Genomic DNA, 15384 nt, shown 5'->3' with positions numbered 1-15384 from the left:
ATGGACTTACCTTGGTGGTGGAATGTATCGACCTATCGTAAGAAAATTCAATATGTGGTAAAAACTCTTCCCACATCCTCAAATTCTTCTTTAGAACTGCCCGCAACATGGTCGATAATGTTATGTTGACGACCTCTGTTTGACCATCAGTTTGGGGATGACACGTAGTAGAAAATAACAGCTTTATCCTCAATTTATTCTAAAGTAATATCCAAAAGTGACTCAAAAACTTTGTGTCACGATCAGAGAGGATAGTATTAGGCACTTTATGTAGTCGAACGATTTTCCTGAAAAACAAATCAGCTATGTTTGTAGCATCATCGCTGTTGTGTCAAGGTATAAAATGTGCTATTTTAGAGAATCGATCTATAACTACAAATATGCTATCCCTCCCCCTCATTGTCTTAGACAATCCTAAATTAAAATCCATAGAAATATCCTCCCAAGGTACACTAGGAACAAGAAGAGGCCTATAAAGGCCACGTGGATTTAAGCGAGACTTAGCTTTATTGCAAGTGGTATAACGTGGCACATAGCGCTCGACGTCACATCTCTTCTTTGGACAAAAGAAATGAGCAGCCAATAAATCTTCAGTCTTTTTTCTCCAAAATGTACTATCAATCCTCCTTCATACGCCTCCTACAACAACAAAAGACAAACGGAGCTAGCTGGAATACATAGCTTGTTAGCACGATAGAGCAATCCGTTATTCAGCACATATTTATTCCATGCTTTCCCTTCTATACAATGTTCAAGCACTTTTTTAAAGTCTAAATCAATAGAATATAATTTCTTAATGGTCTCTAAACCAAAAATCTTATGATCAAGTTGAGATAACATGGTATAACGCCTAAAAAGCGTATCAGCAATCACATTGTCTTTTCCTTTCTTATGTTTTATAACATATGAAAATGACTCAATAAATTCTATCCATTTAGCACGTTGTTTATTCTGTTTAGCTTGACTTCTAATATGTTTCGGCAATTTATGATCAGAATGTATAACAAATTCTTTGGGCCATAGATAATGTTGCCAAGTTTCAAGAACACGAACTAAAGTATACAATTGTTTATCATAAGTGTAATAATTCAGACTTGACCTACTTAATTTCTCGCTGAAATAAGCAACAGGTTTACCTTCTTGAATTAGCACACCTCCAATTCTAATCCCACTAGCATCACATTCTAGTTCAAAGGTCTACCAAAATTAGGGAGTTGGAGCAATGGAGCATGGATAAGTTTATCTTTTAACAGCTTGAATACTTTTTCTTGTGCAGGTCCCCATTTGAAAATCACTGCTTTCTTTGTCAACTCGTTTAATGGAGCAATAATGGTCCTGAAATCCTGCACAAATCGTCGATAGAAACCCGCAAGACCATGAAAACTTCTTACTTAAGTAACAGTCTTAGGAGTCGGCCAGCTCTTTATAGCTTCGATTTTTGCTTTATCCACCTCTATTCCCTGTGGAGTAACAAAATAGCCAAGAAAAGAAACACGATTCGCGTAAAAGGTGCACTTTTCGAGGTTACTGAACAAACGTGCATCTCTCAAAGCATTAAAAACAGCACGTAAATGATCAAAGTGCTGTTCTTGTGACTTGTTGTAAATCAAGATATCATTAAAATAAACCACCACAAATCTTCCAATTAAAGCATGTAAAACTTCGTTCATCAATCGCATGAAGTACTAGGTGTATTAGTTAACCCAAAAGGCATTACTAATCATTCATACAAACCAAACTTAGTTTTAAATGCAATCTTCTATTCATCTCCAAGTTTCATTCTAATCTGGTGGTATCCGCTTCGCAAGTCAATTTTAGCGAAAATTATAGAACCACTCAATTCATCAAGCATGTCATCTAACCTAGGGATAGGGTGACGATATCTGATAGTAATATTATTGATGGCTCTACAATCAACACATATACGCCAACTACCATCTTTCTTAGGAACCAAAAGAACGAGAACAGCACAAGGGCTAAGACTTTATCGTACATACCCGCGGTCCAAAAGGTCTTTGACCTGTCATTGAATTTCCTTAGTTTCTTCCAGATTGGTCCTATATGCAGCACCGTTTGGCAAAGTTGCTCCCGGAATTAAATCAATTTGATGCTCAATCCCTCGAATAGGTGGTAATCCCGGGGTGCCTCAACTGAAAATACATCCATAAACTCCTACAAAAGTTTAGCAAAAGTAGGAGGTAAAGAGGTAGATATATCCTCAAGTGAAACTAAAGCATCTTCGCATATCAAAGCATAGCATGGTAGCTCATTATCACAAATTTTAGCAAGATCAGATTTAGTGGCAAGCATAACACACTCTTTCAGTTTAAGTCCATCGAACTTAGAAGTTATTATTGCTTTCTCCTTTTTGGGTGGAAAAACTTTTTACGCTACTTGCTGATATTTAGATTCATTCTCAAGCTCTTTTCTCTTATTTTCAGCTATCTCTTGTTCACATTTCACAATTTCAGCTAGGGTTAAAAATAGAAAAGTTATTTTCTTTCCTTTATGTATAAGAGTGTACTTATTACTTCTACCATGATGTGTTGCATCATATTCAAACTCCCATGGCCGTCCTAGCAAAAGAGAGCATGCTTGCATGAGAACTACATTGAAATCAGTACAATCATGGTATGAACCAATAGAAAAATGCACCATAGCTATTTGCATTACCTTCACCTTACCGCTATTGTTAAACCACTGAATGTGGTATGGATGAGGATATGTTCTTGTCGGCAAGAAAAGTTTCTTGATCAAATCTGAACTTACCAAATTATTGCAATTTTCTCCATCAATAATGACTCGAACACGAAAGTCCTTGACTATGAGGAACATCTAAAATAGATTATGGCGTTGTAACTATTCCCCTTGCTCCATTTGAGTACTTAATACTCGCTGCATAATGAGTGTCCTATAATTCTCCGTAGCATCTGCACTCAATTCTTCCTCATGATCGATATCCGTCTCAAGTTCGTCCTCAACATCACTAGCACTTACATATTCACCGTCCTCTGTTGCAATGTATGCTCGTTGACTTGGGTAATCATTCATGACGTGGCTCATTCCCTTACATCGGTGGTATACAATCCTGGTCGATCGGCTTGTAGAAGCAACCGAAGAAGAGCTCTTGGCTGTACCCTGCACACTTATGGATTTGCTTATCTCAGGAGCGTGTGATGGTGTTGAGGTTACTGCTGAAGGCGCCCTACTTGAGAAGGGGGCAGTAGACCGTGAAGCTGAACATGGTGATGTTTTGTCTTGACCTGGTGTTGATTTTGAAGAAGTCGATTTTCCAAAATTATTTCTTGGCCTCTGTTGTTGTCCCTGTAATTCTTTTTCTGCCAAACACGCAAGTTCGAACAACCTAAGAACACTATCATATTCTTTGTAATCAACTATGTCCTGAATTTCACGCCTTAACCCTCCATAAAAGCGTGCCATTGCAGCCTCTTCATCCTCAATAATATCACAACGTAACATACTAATTTGTAGCTCCTGATAATATTCTTTTACAGATCTATCACCTTGGTTTAAGCGCTGCAATTTCTTACACAAATCTCATTTAAAAGAGGGTGGAATAAATCTGTTACGCATAGCAACCTTTAAAGCATTGCATGTCGTAGGTGCTAATCCATCGATGCAAACTTTATTCCACCAGATGATTGCAAAATCTTTAAATTCACTAGTGGCTTGCCTAACTCTATGCACTTCAGGAACCAAATGAGCATTAAACTTCTGTTCGGCCATCTCTCAATCTAAATACTTTTCAGCATCAAAAGCACCCACAAAAGATGGTATAGTAAACTTAACCTTAGCAAATGGATCATCATTAACACGTGTTTTATGTTGCTGAAAATCATTACCTCTCATACCTTGACGGTTGAAGTTCAATCGATTCCGTTGTCATACATCAAAGGCGTCACGTTCTTGCCTCAATTTTTCTTCATCCGTGACGTACTCCTCTTGTTCATGAGTTGTGACATGAGGATCCAGTCGACCGTTGTTTGGTGGCAGATTAACTAATCGATCAAAGCGTGTATTGAGTATTACAATGCTTTCATTGAGTCATTGCAATGTGGTATTGGTTCCCGTAAGCTTCTTGTCAATGTCGTTACTAATAGTTTGCCGATGATCATCCAACAATATTGTGAGTTCTTCTCTCAAAACACACTCTTTCGCATCAGATGTTTCACCTACCATGGTTAGTAGTAGACAGAAATAACAAATATATTATTCCTATCGACTGCTAGGTGGTGGAGGTGGAGTCACACACTCTCAAGCGTCTTACCATGCTCTTGCAAGTGTTCTTACCATAAACAGTAGTTGGCACAACCGGTGGTTGGTTTGTGATACCTTATCAGGTGTGAGTGAGGTAGTTGTAAGGGGATAAACCGTTCTGATCGAGAGAAGATGTAGCTTGGACAGGCAATATTTAGTAGCAAGAAATAGCAATACTTGAAATTAGATTAGCAAAGCTGAATAAAAGTCCACATTACTCGTCACAGTTGCTGGCTCGAACACATTCCTAGAACTAGCTCAAGTAAGCCGAAAACTATAACAGACACCAGCGCAATAGAACAAAATTCGTAATGCAAATTGATTCTTTTTTTTAAATTCTCTCTCTATTTTTTTGGCACTCTTTGCTTCTTCTCTTTTTTTCTTTGCTTTTTTTTCACGACTGTGACACAAACTCAAAACTCTTCTACTGCCTTTTCTAAGACCAGTGAGGTATGTGGGTCACAAACTTTTCTGGTGAGCAGGGGCATAGAGATAATAAAAGATACTCTCTCTCTCTCTGAACTCTGGCTACCTCTATTTTGGCTTTGGTGGTCGGATTCGAGAAGGTGGGCGGAGTGACTGATTAGACAATGAGTGGATGATTGAAGTGACTGGTCGGATCCCGAGTGGGTGGTCGGAGTGACTGGTCGGGACCCGAGGGGTGGTTGGGTGGTCGGAGTGATTGGTCGGGACCCCGAGTGAGGGATCGGGACTCGAGGGGTGGTCGGAGTGACTGATTGGGACCCCGAGTGAGTGGTCGGAGTGAGTAGTCAGGACCCCGAGTAGGACACAAACTCGGCTATAGCAGACTAGGCAAGCAGAGTAACTTGACGACTAAATTAGCAAAGTCTCAATGCTAGAAACTAGAACACGATGACTCGACCAGCAACAAGACACCGATGATGGACTCAAACTCAACAACACTAAATCTGAAAATAAAATTGCGAAAGGCACAAAGTGGTTTGGACAGCGGAAAACTAAGATCTAAATCTTTTTTTGGGGGGATAATTTTCTAGACTTTGGGTAAAGGAACTCAAGGAAACAAAAGGGATAACTGAGATTACCTAACGAGCAACCGAGGCTCTGATACCACTTGATGTGCGTTTTCCTGATCTTCCGAAGGTGATATGATAAGTCGATTAGTGGAGTTTCGACGTTGATGATCCAAAGGCTCTGATCAGAACAGATCAAGAACCCTCGCAACCACTACACCACTACTCTGTTATTATCAACCGTGCCAAGACGTGATTGACCTCGCCAAGAAAACTTTTCCTGCAAGTGAATCAAGAACACAAGCAAAAATAGGTCGATGCAATCTGAATATTGCTAATTACCAATAAAGCACTCGAGTTTGGGGTTCAACAAACCGATAAACGGTGCAACTGTGTTAAACAGAATAATCTAAGCTAATCCCAAACCTAAACTACGATGACTACTGTGTATATATAGGGGGTGTGAGGAGGTCGACCTAGGGTTGTGCAACTATGGAGAGAGGGGTGCACAAGATGGACTCTGACTCCGACACGATTACAAAACCCAGCAGGGTTCAAAACGGTGACACATCACCTTATTCCTTTGACTGTGACTAAACTATAAGGAATATTTGGTCGAGCTCATATCCATTGGAAAGGGCTCGTCGTAAGCTTTATAGAATGTCCAAGATTGCCTAAAACAAACTTCGTATGAGAGAGTTATGCCCTTTTTCTGACGTGTTATCCTGGAACTCGACTTCAACCACGACCACGACTTCGACCACGACCACGACTAGAGTTCAGCCTTGAGTCTGAGTAGACTTGGCCTTCGAGGAGTGATGTTCGAGTAAGGTGGTGGTGCTTCTCCCACGTTCCTATGTAATAAAATATCTCAAGAATTTAGTAGTAATCCAATCAAGAAAACATGAACAGCAAGGAACAAGTTCACCTGGTGGTCTACTTACCGTGGATGTGCTCTTGTAATTGGACCTTGTATGATTTGAGGATTATTGGTGGTATTGATCGTATCCGAAGGAGCCATGGGCTCATCAGTTTATCTCCAAGAATAGTACGGAGGAGTTCAGATGATGTACAACACCCTCATAAATATACAGAGCCAAGGGGCCCTGCGGAGGACAAGTCAAACCATAGCAACACAAGCAAGACAAGGCAACATAAGCTAAGGAGGAAATCGCTGACTAGCTCAGATCAATACAAGACAAACATGATGTAGGGTTATTATCCTCAGGGAGGCCTGAACCTATTTAAAAACCCCTATGTGTTCCTCTTGTGATTCGTCTACTCAAAACATCCCCTAATTATTCAATAAGTTTGTTAGATCCACAGTTCACCAATCATTGATGGCTGGCGCTAGCCATGGGGGATCATAAAAAAGGGAGTTCAAGAGTCCACACACAACAAGCTATCGACTCGCCCAAAGCTTCACTGAAAACTGGTTTTTGGGATCAGGAGTTCTACGACATCTTTACCTCTCTTCCCGATGAACCGATGATTGATAGGGTAGATTTCAGCAATGAACTTTCTAGCGACGATTCAAGCGATGAGGTAAGTTGATTTATGGATCAATGTGCCAAAGATTATGGCAATGAGTTCGAGCCACTCGGTTGCCAAGACAACTGTGAATGCCCAATTCACAGCAAGTCAGGATTAATCCCGCAGTTTCTAACAACATGGATTATCAAGATACCAATTCGGAGCAATCTAATGAAGCATCCATGATGGACCTAGACTTCTCCTCTAACGGAGATTACCCCCAATAAGTTTTTGCTATCGGAGACGAGGGTGATGATCTGGGTCATCATGACAACGACCCTGCAAACAGTCAGGGTCCTTTGGCCCCAGCGGAAGGCAATAGTCAGCCTCGGGTGGGCACACCACCTCCTGTCCTTATCGGGGACCCAGTCATAAAGTCTCCTGATTATCAATAGTGCGATGACCACTTTAAATCCACGACTGCTAAGAGGATCCTCTTTCTACAAGAGGCCCTCATGCACCCTCCGACCACAGATCTGGCTACCCCAACCAATAAGGATTGAGTGAAATCGGTGTTTGACTTAACAAAGGAGATTATAATCCAGGCTGAGAACTCTCACTAAGCCCTAGCCAGAAAAAGTGCTAATCAGGGCAGACTAGACAACTCCCCGTCGCGAGATGCATCGGACCCGGAGAGGCATAACCTTAGGTACAAGGCTTCCTGAGATGACAACTGGGCAAACAACCACCGTTGGACCTCAAGGGTGCTAGAACCAAGCAAGGTGCCATCAACAGATGTCTGGCCTTCTCTTCAGATCTATGGAACATAAACTGGCTTGCAAGGTTCGGCCCTAGGACGATCGAGAAATACAATCAAAGCACAAATCCCGTTGAGTTTCTCTAGATCTATACCATGACCATCCAGGTGGCTAGTGGGGACAAGAAGGTAATGGCGACCTGCCCACATCCCTTGAAGTGGCAGCCAGGTGAAAAGATCGAATGACCCAAGAGGGGGGAGTGGTGAATTGGGCTCTAATTAAAACTATTTCTACCAAACTTTAGAACAAGTAAGCAACCTTAACCTAGATGAATAGTAGACAACTACACAACCAAGCTAGAAGGAAAACAAGTAAACAAACAAGCTATAACAAGAAGTGAATCGCGAAATGAAAGCTTGCAAGAATGTAAATGCTCAAAGTAAATGCAGAAAAGTAAAGAGATGGACAAGAAGACACCAAATTTTTTTCTCTGAGGTATCGAGGAATTGGCACTCCCCCTAGTCCTTGTTGGAGCATCCACAAAGGATATCGTAACCTCTTGAACTACCAAAACTCAAGTGCTCCCTTATGATAGTCACTTCTCCATCTTCAAATTGTTGGACATCAAACCAAACACAAAACTTCTCTTGAGGCTCCCATAAGAACTCCAAGAGCTAGGTGTTGCTAACCACCAAGAGTAACAAGCCAATAGCTTCACTTTATCCCAATCAAGCCTAGACTACAACTAGATGCACAATTGCTACTCTATACACTAATGATGTCCTTAATCTTTAATTAAGAACTTTGCAAATCACTCTAGTGCATCTCTTGCTTCTTGATCACACACTTAGTGTTTCTGCTCTTCTGAATGGGAAGAGATGACAGTGAGATGAAATGACGGGGTATTTATAGGCTAGAGCTTGTTCAAAATTCTTTAAGCTTTAACTTCTTGTCAACTTATCTATGTGTTTCTCTAAGCTACCTAGTGCTAGAATTTTACAAGTGTGCATCTAATAAAATTTAGACTTAACTAGATCAAGCTACTACTCTTAGCCTCTCTTTATAGTACTGTCAAAGAACTAAAAAAAGAACCTATGCTACTCTAAGTGTCCTCAATCTCCTTGTGACACTTAGAACTAGAAGATTCTTAATCTTGACGTTCATATCCTTTGATCGTCCATTGAATCAATTTAGGGGCCAAGATTGCCCAACATCATTGTGAACTAAATTTGTAATACCCTTCAAAACAAACTTGTTAGTCATAATAATACGATTGTCATTAATCATTGAAATACTTACCGGTTACATAGAGGTCTAGATGCTACACCAGGACATGGTTGACCAATCTATCAACAGGGACAATCTAATTGTGCGAGCAACTTTGCGATGTGTTCTGAGCTAACTTTCAGGGTACATACCTTCGCCTCGCTATGAAAAATGATCTCCACCATTGTGAGCAGATGGCGAATGAAACTTTACGCGAGTTCGTACGCCACTTCAGCAATAACCGAAATACCATCCCCAAGATTAGCGACTATGATGTCATCTAGGCGTTTACACAAGGGGTTAAGAGCCGATGTTGCGTTGAAGAGATCGCCAGAAAAGAGCCTGAAATGGTTAAAGAGCTCATGCAGATCGTCGATAAGTCTGCGAGAGCCGAATATGCACTCCTCTATGTCAAGGAAAAGACTCAGGGCATTAAGCTTTTTCAACCCGGGCTTGGCAGCAACAAGTTCTAGAGAAAGCGCAAGAAGAACACAAAGAGAGGCAAGGGCAACCCTAAATCTAACAAAATTTCTACAGACCTGCTCGACATCTGTCTGTCCCGCGCTTTGGTCCTTCCTGGAGCAGAAGCTTTATACCAGGCTCCGACAAACGAGACAGAAAGCCTTGGTGTGACTTCTACCAAATCGACAACCACAACATCTGTGATTGTCGTCTGTGGAAAAAGTTGGTCAAGGCAGAGGTCAAAAAGACGGCTAAAGGAAAGAAGATCCTGATGGTGACCCAAAGCAGGGATTCTGATTCGGATGGCAGTGAAGACGATGATCGATTACACTTTACTAAGGCAATCAAAGGGTCGTGAATGATTATGGAAACCAAATTCAAAGAATAACGCACCAAAATCGAATAACGATTTAAACTTGGTATTCCACTCAAAATAGATTATACATGCTCTAATAAAAATTATGTAGAGTAAGATCCGTAAGTATGATTTCCCTAAAGTTTGGACAATAGAAACTAGATTCAAATATGAAACTAATCTAACAAGAATCAAGCCAATTAGATATGTAGATTATATGGCTAGTTGAAGCAGACTATATCAACTAGAATTGAGTAGGTCAAAACCTAGTCGACTTGACCAAAAGGCTACTCGAGATCAAACCAAAATCACTCAAAATTTTGTCAGATGAAACACTAGATATTCCAACAAGATTTTGGATGGATTAAACCATGATGAAACTCAATAAAAACATGAAATTAATCAAAAACTAAGACTGTTCACGTAGAATATAGAACACAAAGAAAATTCTGAATCAACAACTCATCAACTTACAATACATGACCGAATCGAACTACAGCTCCAAGTCATATTCAACCTAGTCTCTATCCTCCACTGTTCACAAGAGGACAAACAATTTCCACTAATTAAGCTAATTAGCCAACAACTCTCACGTAATCATGCATGCAACATCACACATGCATACATGCATGTACATAACCCACACGAAGTCCGTCTGTGACACTAACTCTTTTATGAAGCCTAGCACCACATGACTCCCTTGTGTTTGCTTTGACTTGAACATGAATTAGTCTTCACGTCCTCTCATGATCAGATCGCCTCCTGCGTCCATCGCGAAACCTTATCTCCATATGCAATGTCCTCTTAGCTCGAACATCTCGCATGACACCATGACCTCAGTTCCTCTTGAACCTAGTCATCGAACCTCAGTTCCTCCCTAAACTTAGTTAGCCGATCCGTCATCGATCATGTTCACCTTCGAGCAACACCTACACATGAATCACATAACAAATGAGTACAAGGATAAGTCCTTTCCGATTTGGCTCAAGATCACTTCACGCAACACTACTCACATGAGTATATTGCATCATCTCTAAGCTAACACCAATGTATAAGCATATCTAAGCTGCATCTTAGCAAATTATGAACAATATCCTAATTTTTTGTCACATGGTCTCACAATGACATGGTGTCTTTCTAGCCGGGCGAGCGAACAATCGACCATATGTTCGACGGTTCCGCATCCTACGAGTCCAAGCAGTGGTACAAGACGGTAGCTCGGGAAGTCCTAGCCGCCATCCCTAAGGGTCGTCAGGATATGAAGTGGTTAGATACCGATATATCCTTTGGCCAAGAAGATTGCACTGATAATTTCGTATGGACAGGCTACTTCCTGATAGTGGTCAAGCCTACAATAAATAACTGTAGGGTTACCCAAGTCCTTATCGACGGGGGTAGTTCCCTGAATATCCTCTTCGCTAACACAGTCGAAGGTATGCAGATCTCTCGGTATCAAACCAGATACTCAAGCCTTCCATGATACAGTACTCAGGTCTTTGGCCATTCCCACCAGCCAGATATCGCTAACAGTTACCTTCGGGAAGCATGACAACTTCAGAACAAAGATAATTTTGTTTGATGTGATCGATTTCAAGACAGCATACAATTCCATCTTAGGAAGACCTACTCTTGACAAATTCATGGTAGCCACACATTATGCTTATCAGTGTGTGAAGATCTCAGGACCCGAGGGAGTCATCACCGTCCGGGGCTGCACAAAAGCAGGCTTACATTGTGACAAGCAGTGTCTAGGCATGACCACATTGCATCAACCTGATAGGGAGACAAAAAACTCGAGGACTAAGGCTGCCGCAAAGTCTCACAACGAAGTCAAAGGAGTTCCTTTGGACCCAATGGAGCCATCCAAGACGTTCAGATTGGCTTCAACTTGGATCCCAAATAGGAACTCACGCTCATCACATTCCTATGATCAAAGGCCAACGTGTTTGCCTGGAAACTGTCAGACATGTTCGGAATCCCTAGGGAGGTGATTGAGCATAAACTAGCTTGGTCCAATGCAAATCCGGTCAAACAGAAGCTCTAACGGTTCACACCCGATCGAAAAGAAACCATTAAAGATGAAATCGAAAGGCTCAACAAGATAGGTTTTATTCAAGAAGTGGATCATCCCGAGTGGCTTGTAAACCCTACTATGGTCAAAAAGTTAAACCCGAAGTGGCGAATGTGTGTCTACTTCACATATATCATCAAAACCTTCCCTAAGGATGCTTTTCCTCTACCACGAATAGATCAGATAGCTAACTCCACCTATGGGTGTGATTATCTAAGCCTTCTTGATGGCTATTCTAGTTATCACCAGATTAGCATGCATCCAGAGTGAGAAGAAGACCTCTTTTATTACTCCGTTTGAGGTCTATTGCTATGTTAAAATGCCCTTTAGAATGAGGAATGCCAGTGCCACATACCAACGAGGAATGCAAATAATACTTCATGATTAGATCAGCCAAAACATAGAGGACTACGTTGATGATCTCATCGTAAAAACCAAGAAGAAGGAAGATATCATCTATGATCTACAAGAAATGTTCAACAACTTAAGCAAGAATTGAATCATGTTGAACCCGAAGTAGTGCACATTTGGAGTTAACATGGGAAAATTACTCGGATATCTAGTGTCCTACCAGGAGTATAAGTAAATCATGACAAGATCAAATCTATTGAAGAGATGCAACCTCCTAAGTCAGCACGAGAAGTTTAGAGGCTAATCGGATGCATGGCAGCCCTTAGTCAGTTTATTTCTTGGCTCGGAGATCGAGGACTTCCCTTATTTAAATTGTTGAGACAACTTGACAAGTTTGAATGGTCAAAAGAAGCAGATGAGACATTCAATAATTTGAAGAGGTATCTTTCTCCCCCGTGTGCTAGTCGCACCCAACCCTAATGAAGATTTGCTATTATACATCACGGCCGGACCATGTGCTATAAGTGGGGTATTGGTAGTGGAAACAGAGGTGCAAGACAAACGAGAGAAAGACCAACGACTGGTGTACTACATCAGTGAAGTGCTCCATGGTCGTAAAAAATGCTATCAGCATGTACAAAAGCTATTATATGCGATACTGATGGCCTCTCGTAAGTTACGACACTACTTCCAGGGCCACAAGATCACCATACCATCAATATTCCCACTGAACGAGATCCTACACAACAGATATGCAATTGGCCGAATCACCAAGTGGTCAGTTGAACTCAGAGAATTCGATGTCCATTTCGTGCCTCGAACAACAATCAAGTCGCAAGCACTCGCTGACTTCGTGGCCGAATGAACAGAATCAGATCAACCCTATGATGACATCGACAACATATAGGATGTACGGACTTTATTGTTTGATGAATCACTCACGCTTCCACGCGTGGGGGATGAGATCATACTAATCTCTCCAACAGGAGAAAGCCTAAAATACGGTTGGCAGATTGATTTTTTGGTGACAAATAACATAGCCGAGTATGAGAGTCTGCTCACTGGACTCTGTGTAGCTTCTGCTCTTGGCATCCGCTGCTTACTTGTGAAAGGGGATTCATAGTTGGTGGTGAAGCAAGTTGGCAAGGAGTATCAAACCTCGGATAAGACCACGACAGACTACCTTGCAGAGGTGAGGAAGCTATAGAATAAATTCATCAAACTCGAGGTCAAGTATATCCGAAGGAAGGATAACTATCTCATCGATTGTCTTGCTCGCATAGCATCATCATGATCTCCAGGACAACCCAAGATTTTCATAGAAAAACTCTCAAAGGCATATGTGAAATTATCAGAGGACACAACCGAAGGAGTGGTGGTCTACAGGACCTATAACCAGCTCGAGGGCTCACTAGGGATTGATGCCCCAAAAGGAGTCGCGGGGGAACTCGTGGCTCAGCTCAAAAGCAAAGTTTCATGGATGACTGCATTCTGCAAGTACCTTCAAGATCGAGTTGTACTTAAGGATGATGCAATAACTGAGAAAATTCCCTATCGATCCAAGATGTATACCTTGGTGGACAACGTATTTTATCAAAAACCTTAAAAAAACTAAGATAAGCTGCAATTCGGGAGCTTATACCCACGCGCTCACTTCATTTTTTGGATTGCCCCATCTGGGAATCCTTCCCTAATAGCCAGTTGGTGTATATTAGGAGTACAAAAACTTGTCGCGTGTATCTTTGTCCTAATGAGAAGGAAAGAAATTTCCTTTTAGGGATTGTTAGGAACCTTATCGGATCCCCGAGTGCTTGAAAACTCATATATTTTCTACTTGAACTCAAACCTAAGGTCATCGCGACCAATATCCTGAAAAGAAATTCCACAATCTCAAAACTATTCAAAAGAAATGTCGGACACTTGTTAAAACTTCTTGTATTCAAAAGAAGGTTCATAGTCATACATAAGTATTCTAGTAGAGATTTGAAATTCCATTTAACAATTTTTTTGAGCTCTTTTACACATCGACAATGGAGAGATGATTGCAAAATATACATATGCGTAACATTGTAATTACCTTTTCATTGGAGTTGTTGCTGCACCTTTTTTTTCATGTGCTTATATTTTTTGCAGGTGGACACATAAGGGGGATCATAGCACGAGCACGTTTGCATCTTGTGTGCACACGTGGGTTGAGAAATGGGACCAAGCTATCGAGGACGTCATGGATGAGGATCGAGCACACTCTGAGGAGGTGTACGCAGAGTACTTCTCCTGGTTTGTAGCTCGGACATGGATCTGGGTCATGTACACACCGACCGAGCTTCTGCAGCACGTGAAACATGCCCGACATGTACCCGATGCATCATCCTTAACGAAGACGTTGTTGGACACCTCCTTCTTCTCCGCCTCAGTCGCCGCTTCTTCCTCCTCTATTTTTGCCTCCAGAATGTCCTAGCCCACCTCATCTTGGATTGGAGACACCGGTGATGAGGACATCACTCCCTCGGATACGTACAATGATCCTCCATTGAACTTTCAAGGTTCAATCACAAGGGCTCGCGCACGACAATTAAATTTAGAGGTGAGCTCGTTCCTAAGCAACTCTTTATATAATTTTGAGAATAGATTACTACCTAATGATTATGTGTTGCTTAGGAATCATGGAGAGGACAAGGAGACACATAGAGGAAGGCTTGGAGGCGTGGAGGAGCAGCTAGGACGTCCAACAACAGCAGGAGGTCCAGTCCAACTCGAGTCCGAATCAGCCTCGACCTCCAGGACCAGCGAGCAGTAAAACGGACACCCAGGACGCATCCGGACTCCGTTTTCGACGATTCACATATGGTTGGAAAGATAATTTCATAAGGAAACCAATGGCGTTGGTTTGAGGTCCAAATTCCTTCTGAGTCAACGGAAAACGTCGAAACAAGTCAGCGTCCAGAATCTGTCCCGGTGCTGCGTCACCGTTTTTGGTCCGTTGGGCCATGTATCGTATTGGAGTTCATTAGGGACGCGTCCAGGGGTCCTTGGCCGACCCTAATCCTTTATATACAGTAGCCTCCGCCCTAATTAGGGTTGGGTTTTGCTTAGATTATTCTGTCAAGAACAGTTTCGCCGTTTCGTCGGTTTGTGAGACCCCAACTCGTGAGATTAATCATTCATCTGCAATTTGGTTGCATTCTTCCTTGTTCTTGCTTGTGTTCTTCGATTCGCAGGCAAGGATTTTAGCCTTCTTGGCGAGGTCAACCGTGCAACGCCGGTTGATAACCAGAGGAGACGTGGTGCTGCGATTGCGGGGTTTCGGATCGTGTTGTTCGGAAGCCGGATCGACTTGTGTCTCGTTTCCACCAAATCGAGAGTTACCAGAACCTTTCG

Source organism: Phragmites australis, chromosome 6, assembly GCF_958298935.1.
Source record: "Phragmites australis chromosome 6, lpPhrAust1.1, whole genome shotgun sequence".
NCBI classification, from domain to species: Eukaryota; Viridiplantae; Streptophyta; class Magnoliopsida; order Poales; family Poaceae; genus Phragmites; species Phragmites australis.
The sequence above is the reverse complement of the archived record's forward strand: the minus strand, read 5'-3'. Positions refer to the sequence as shown.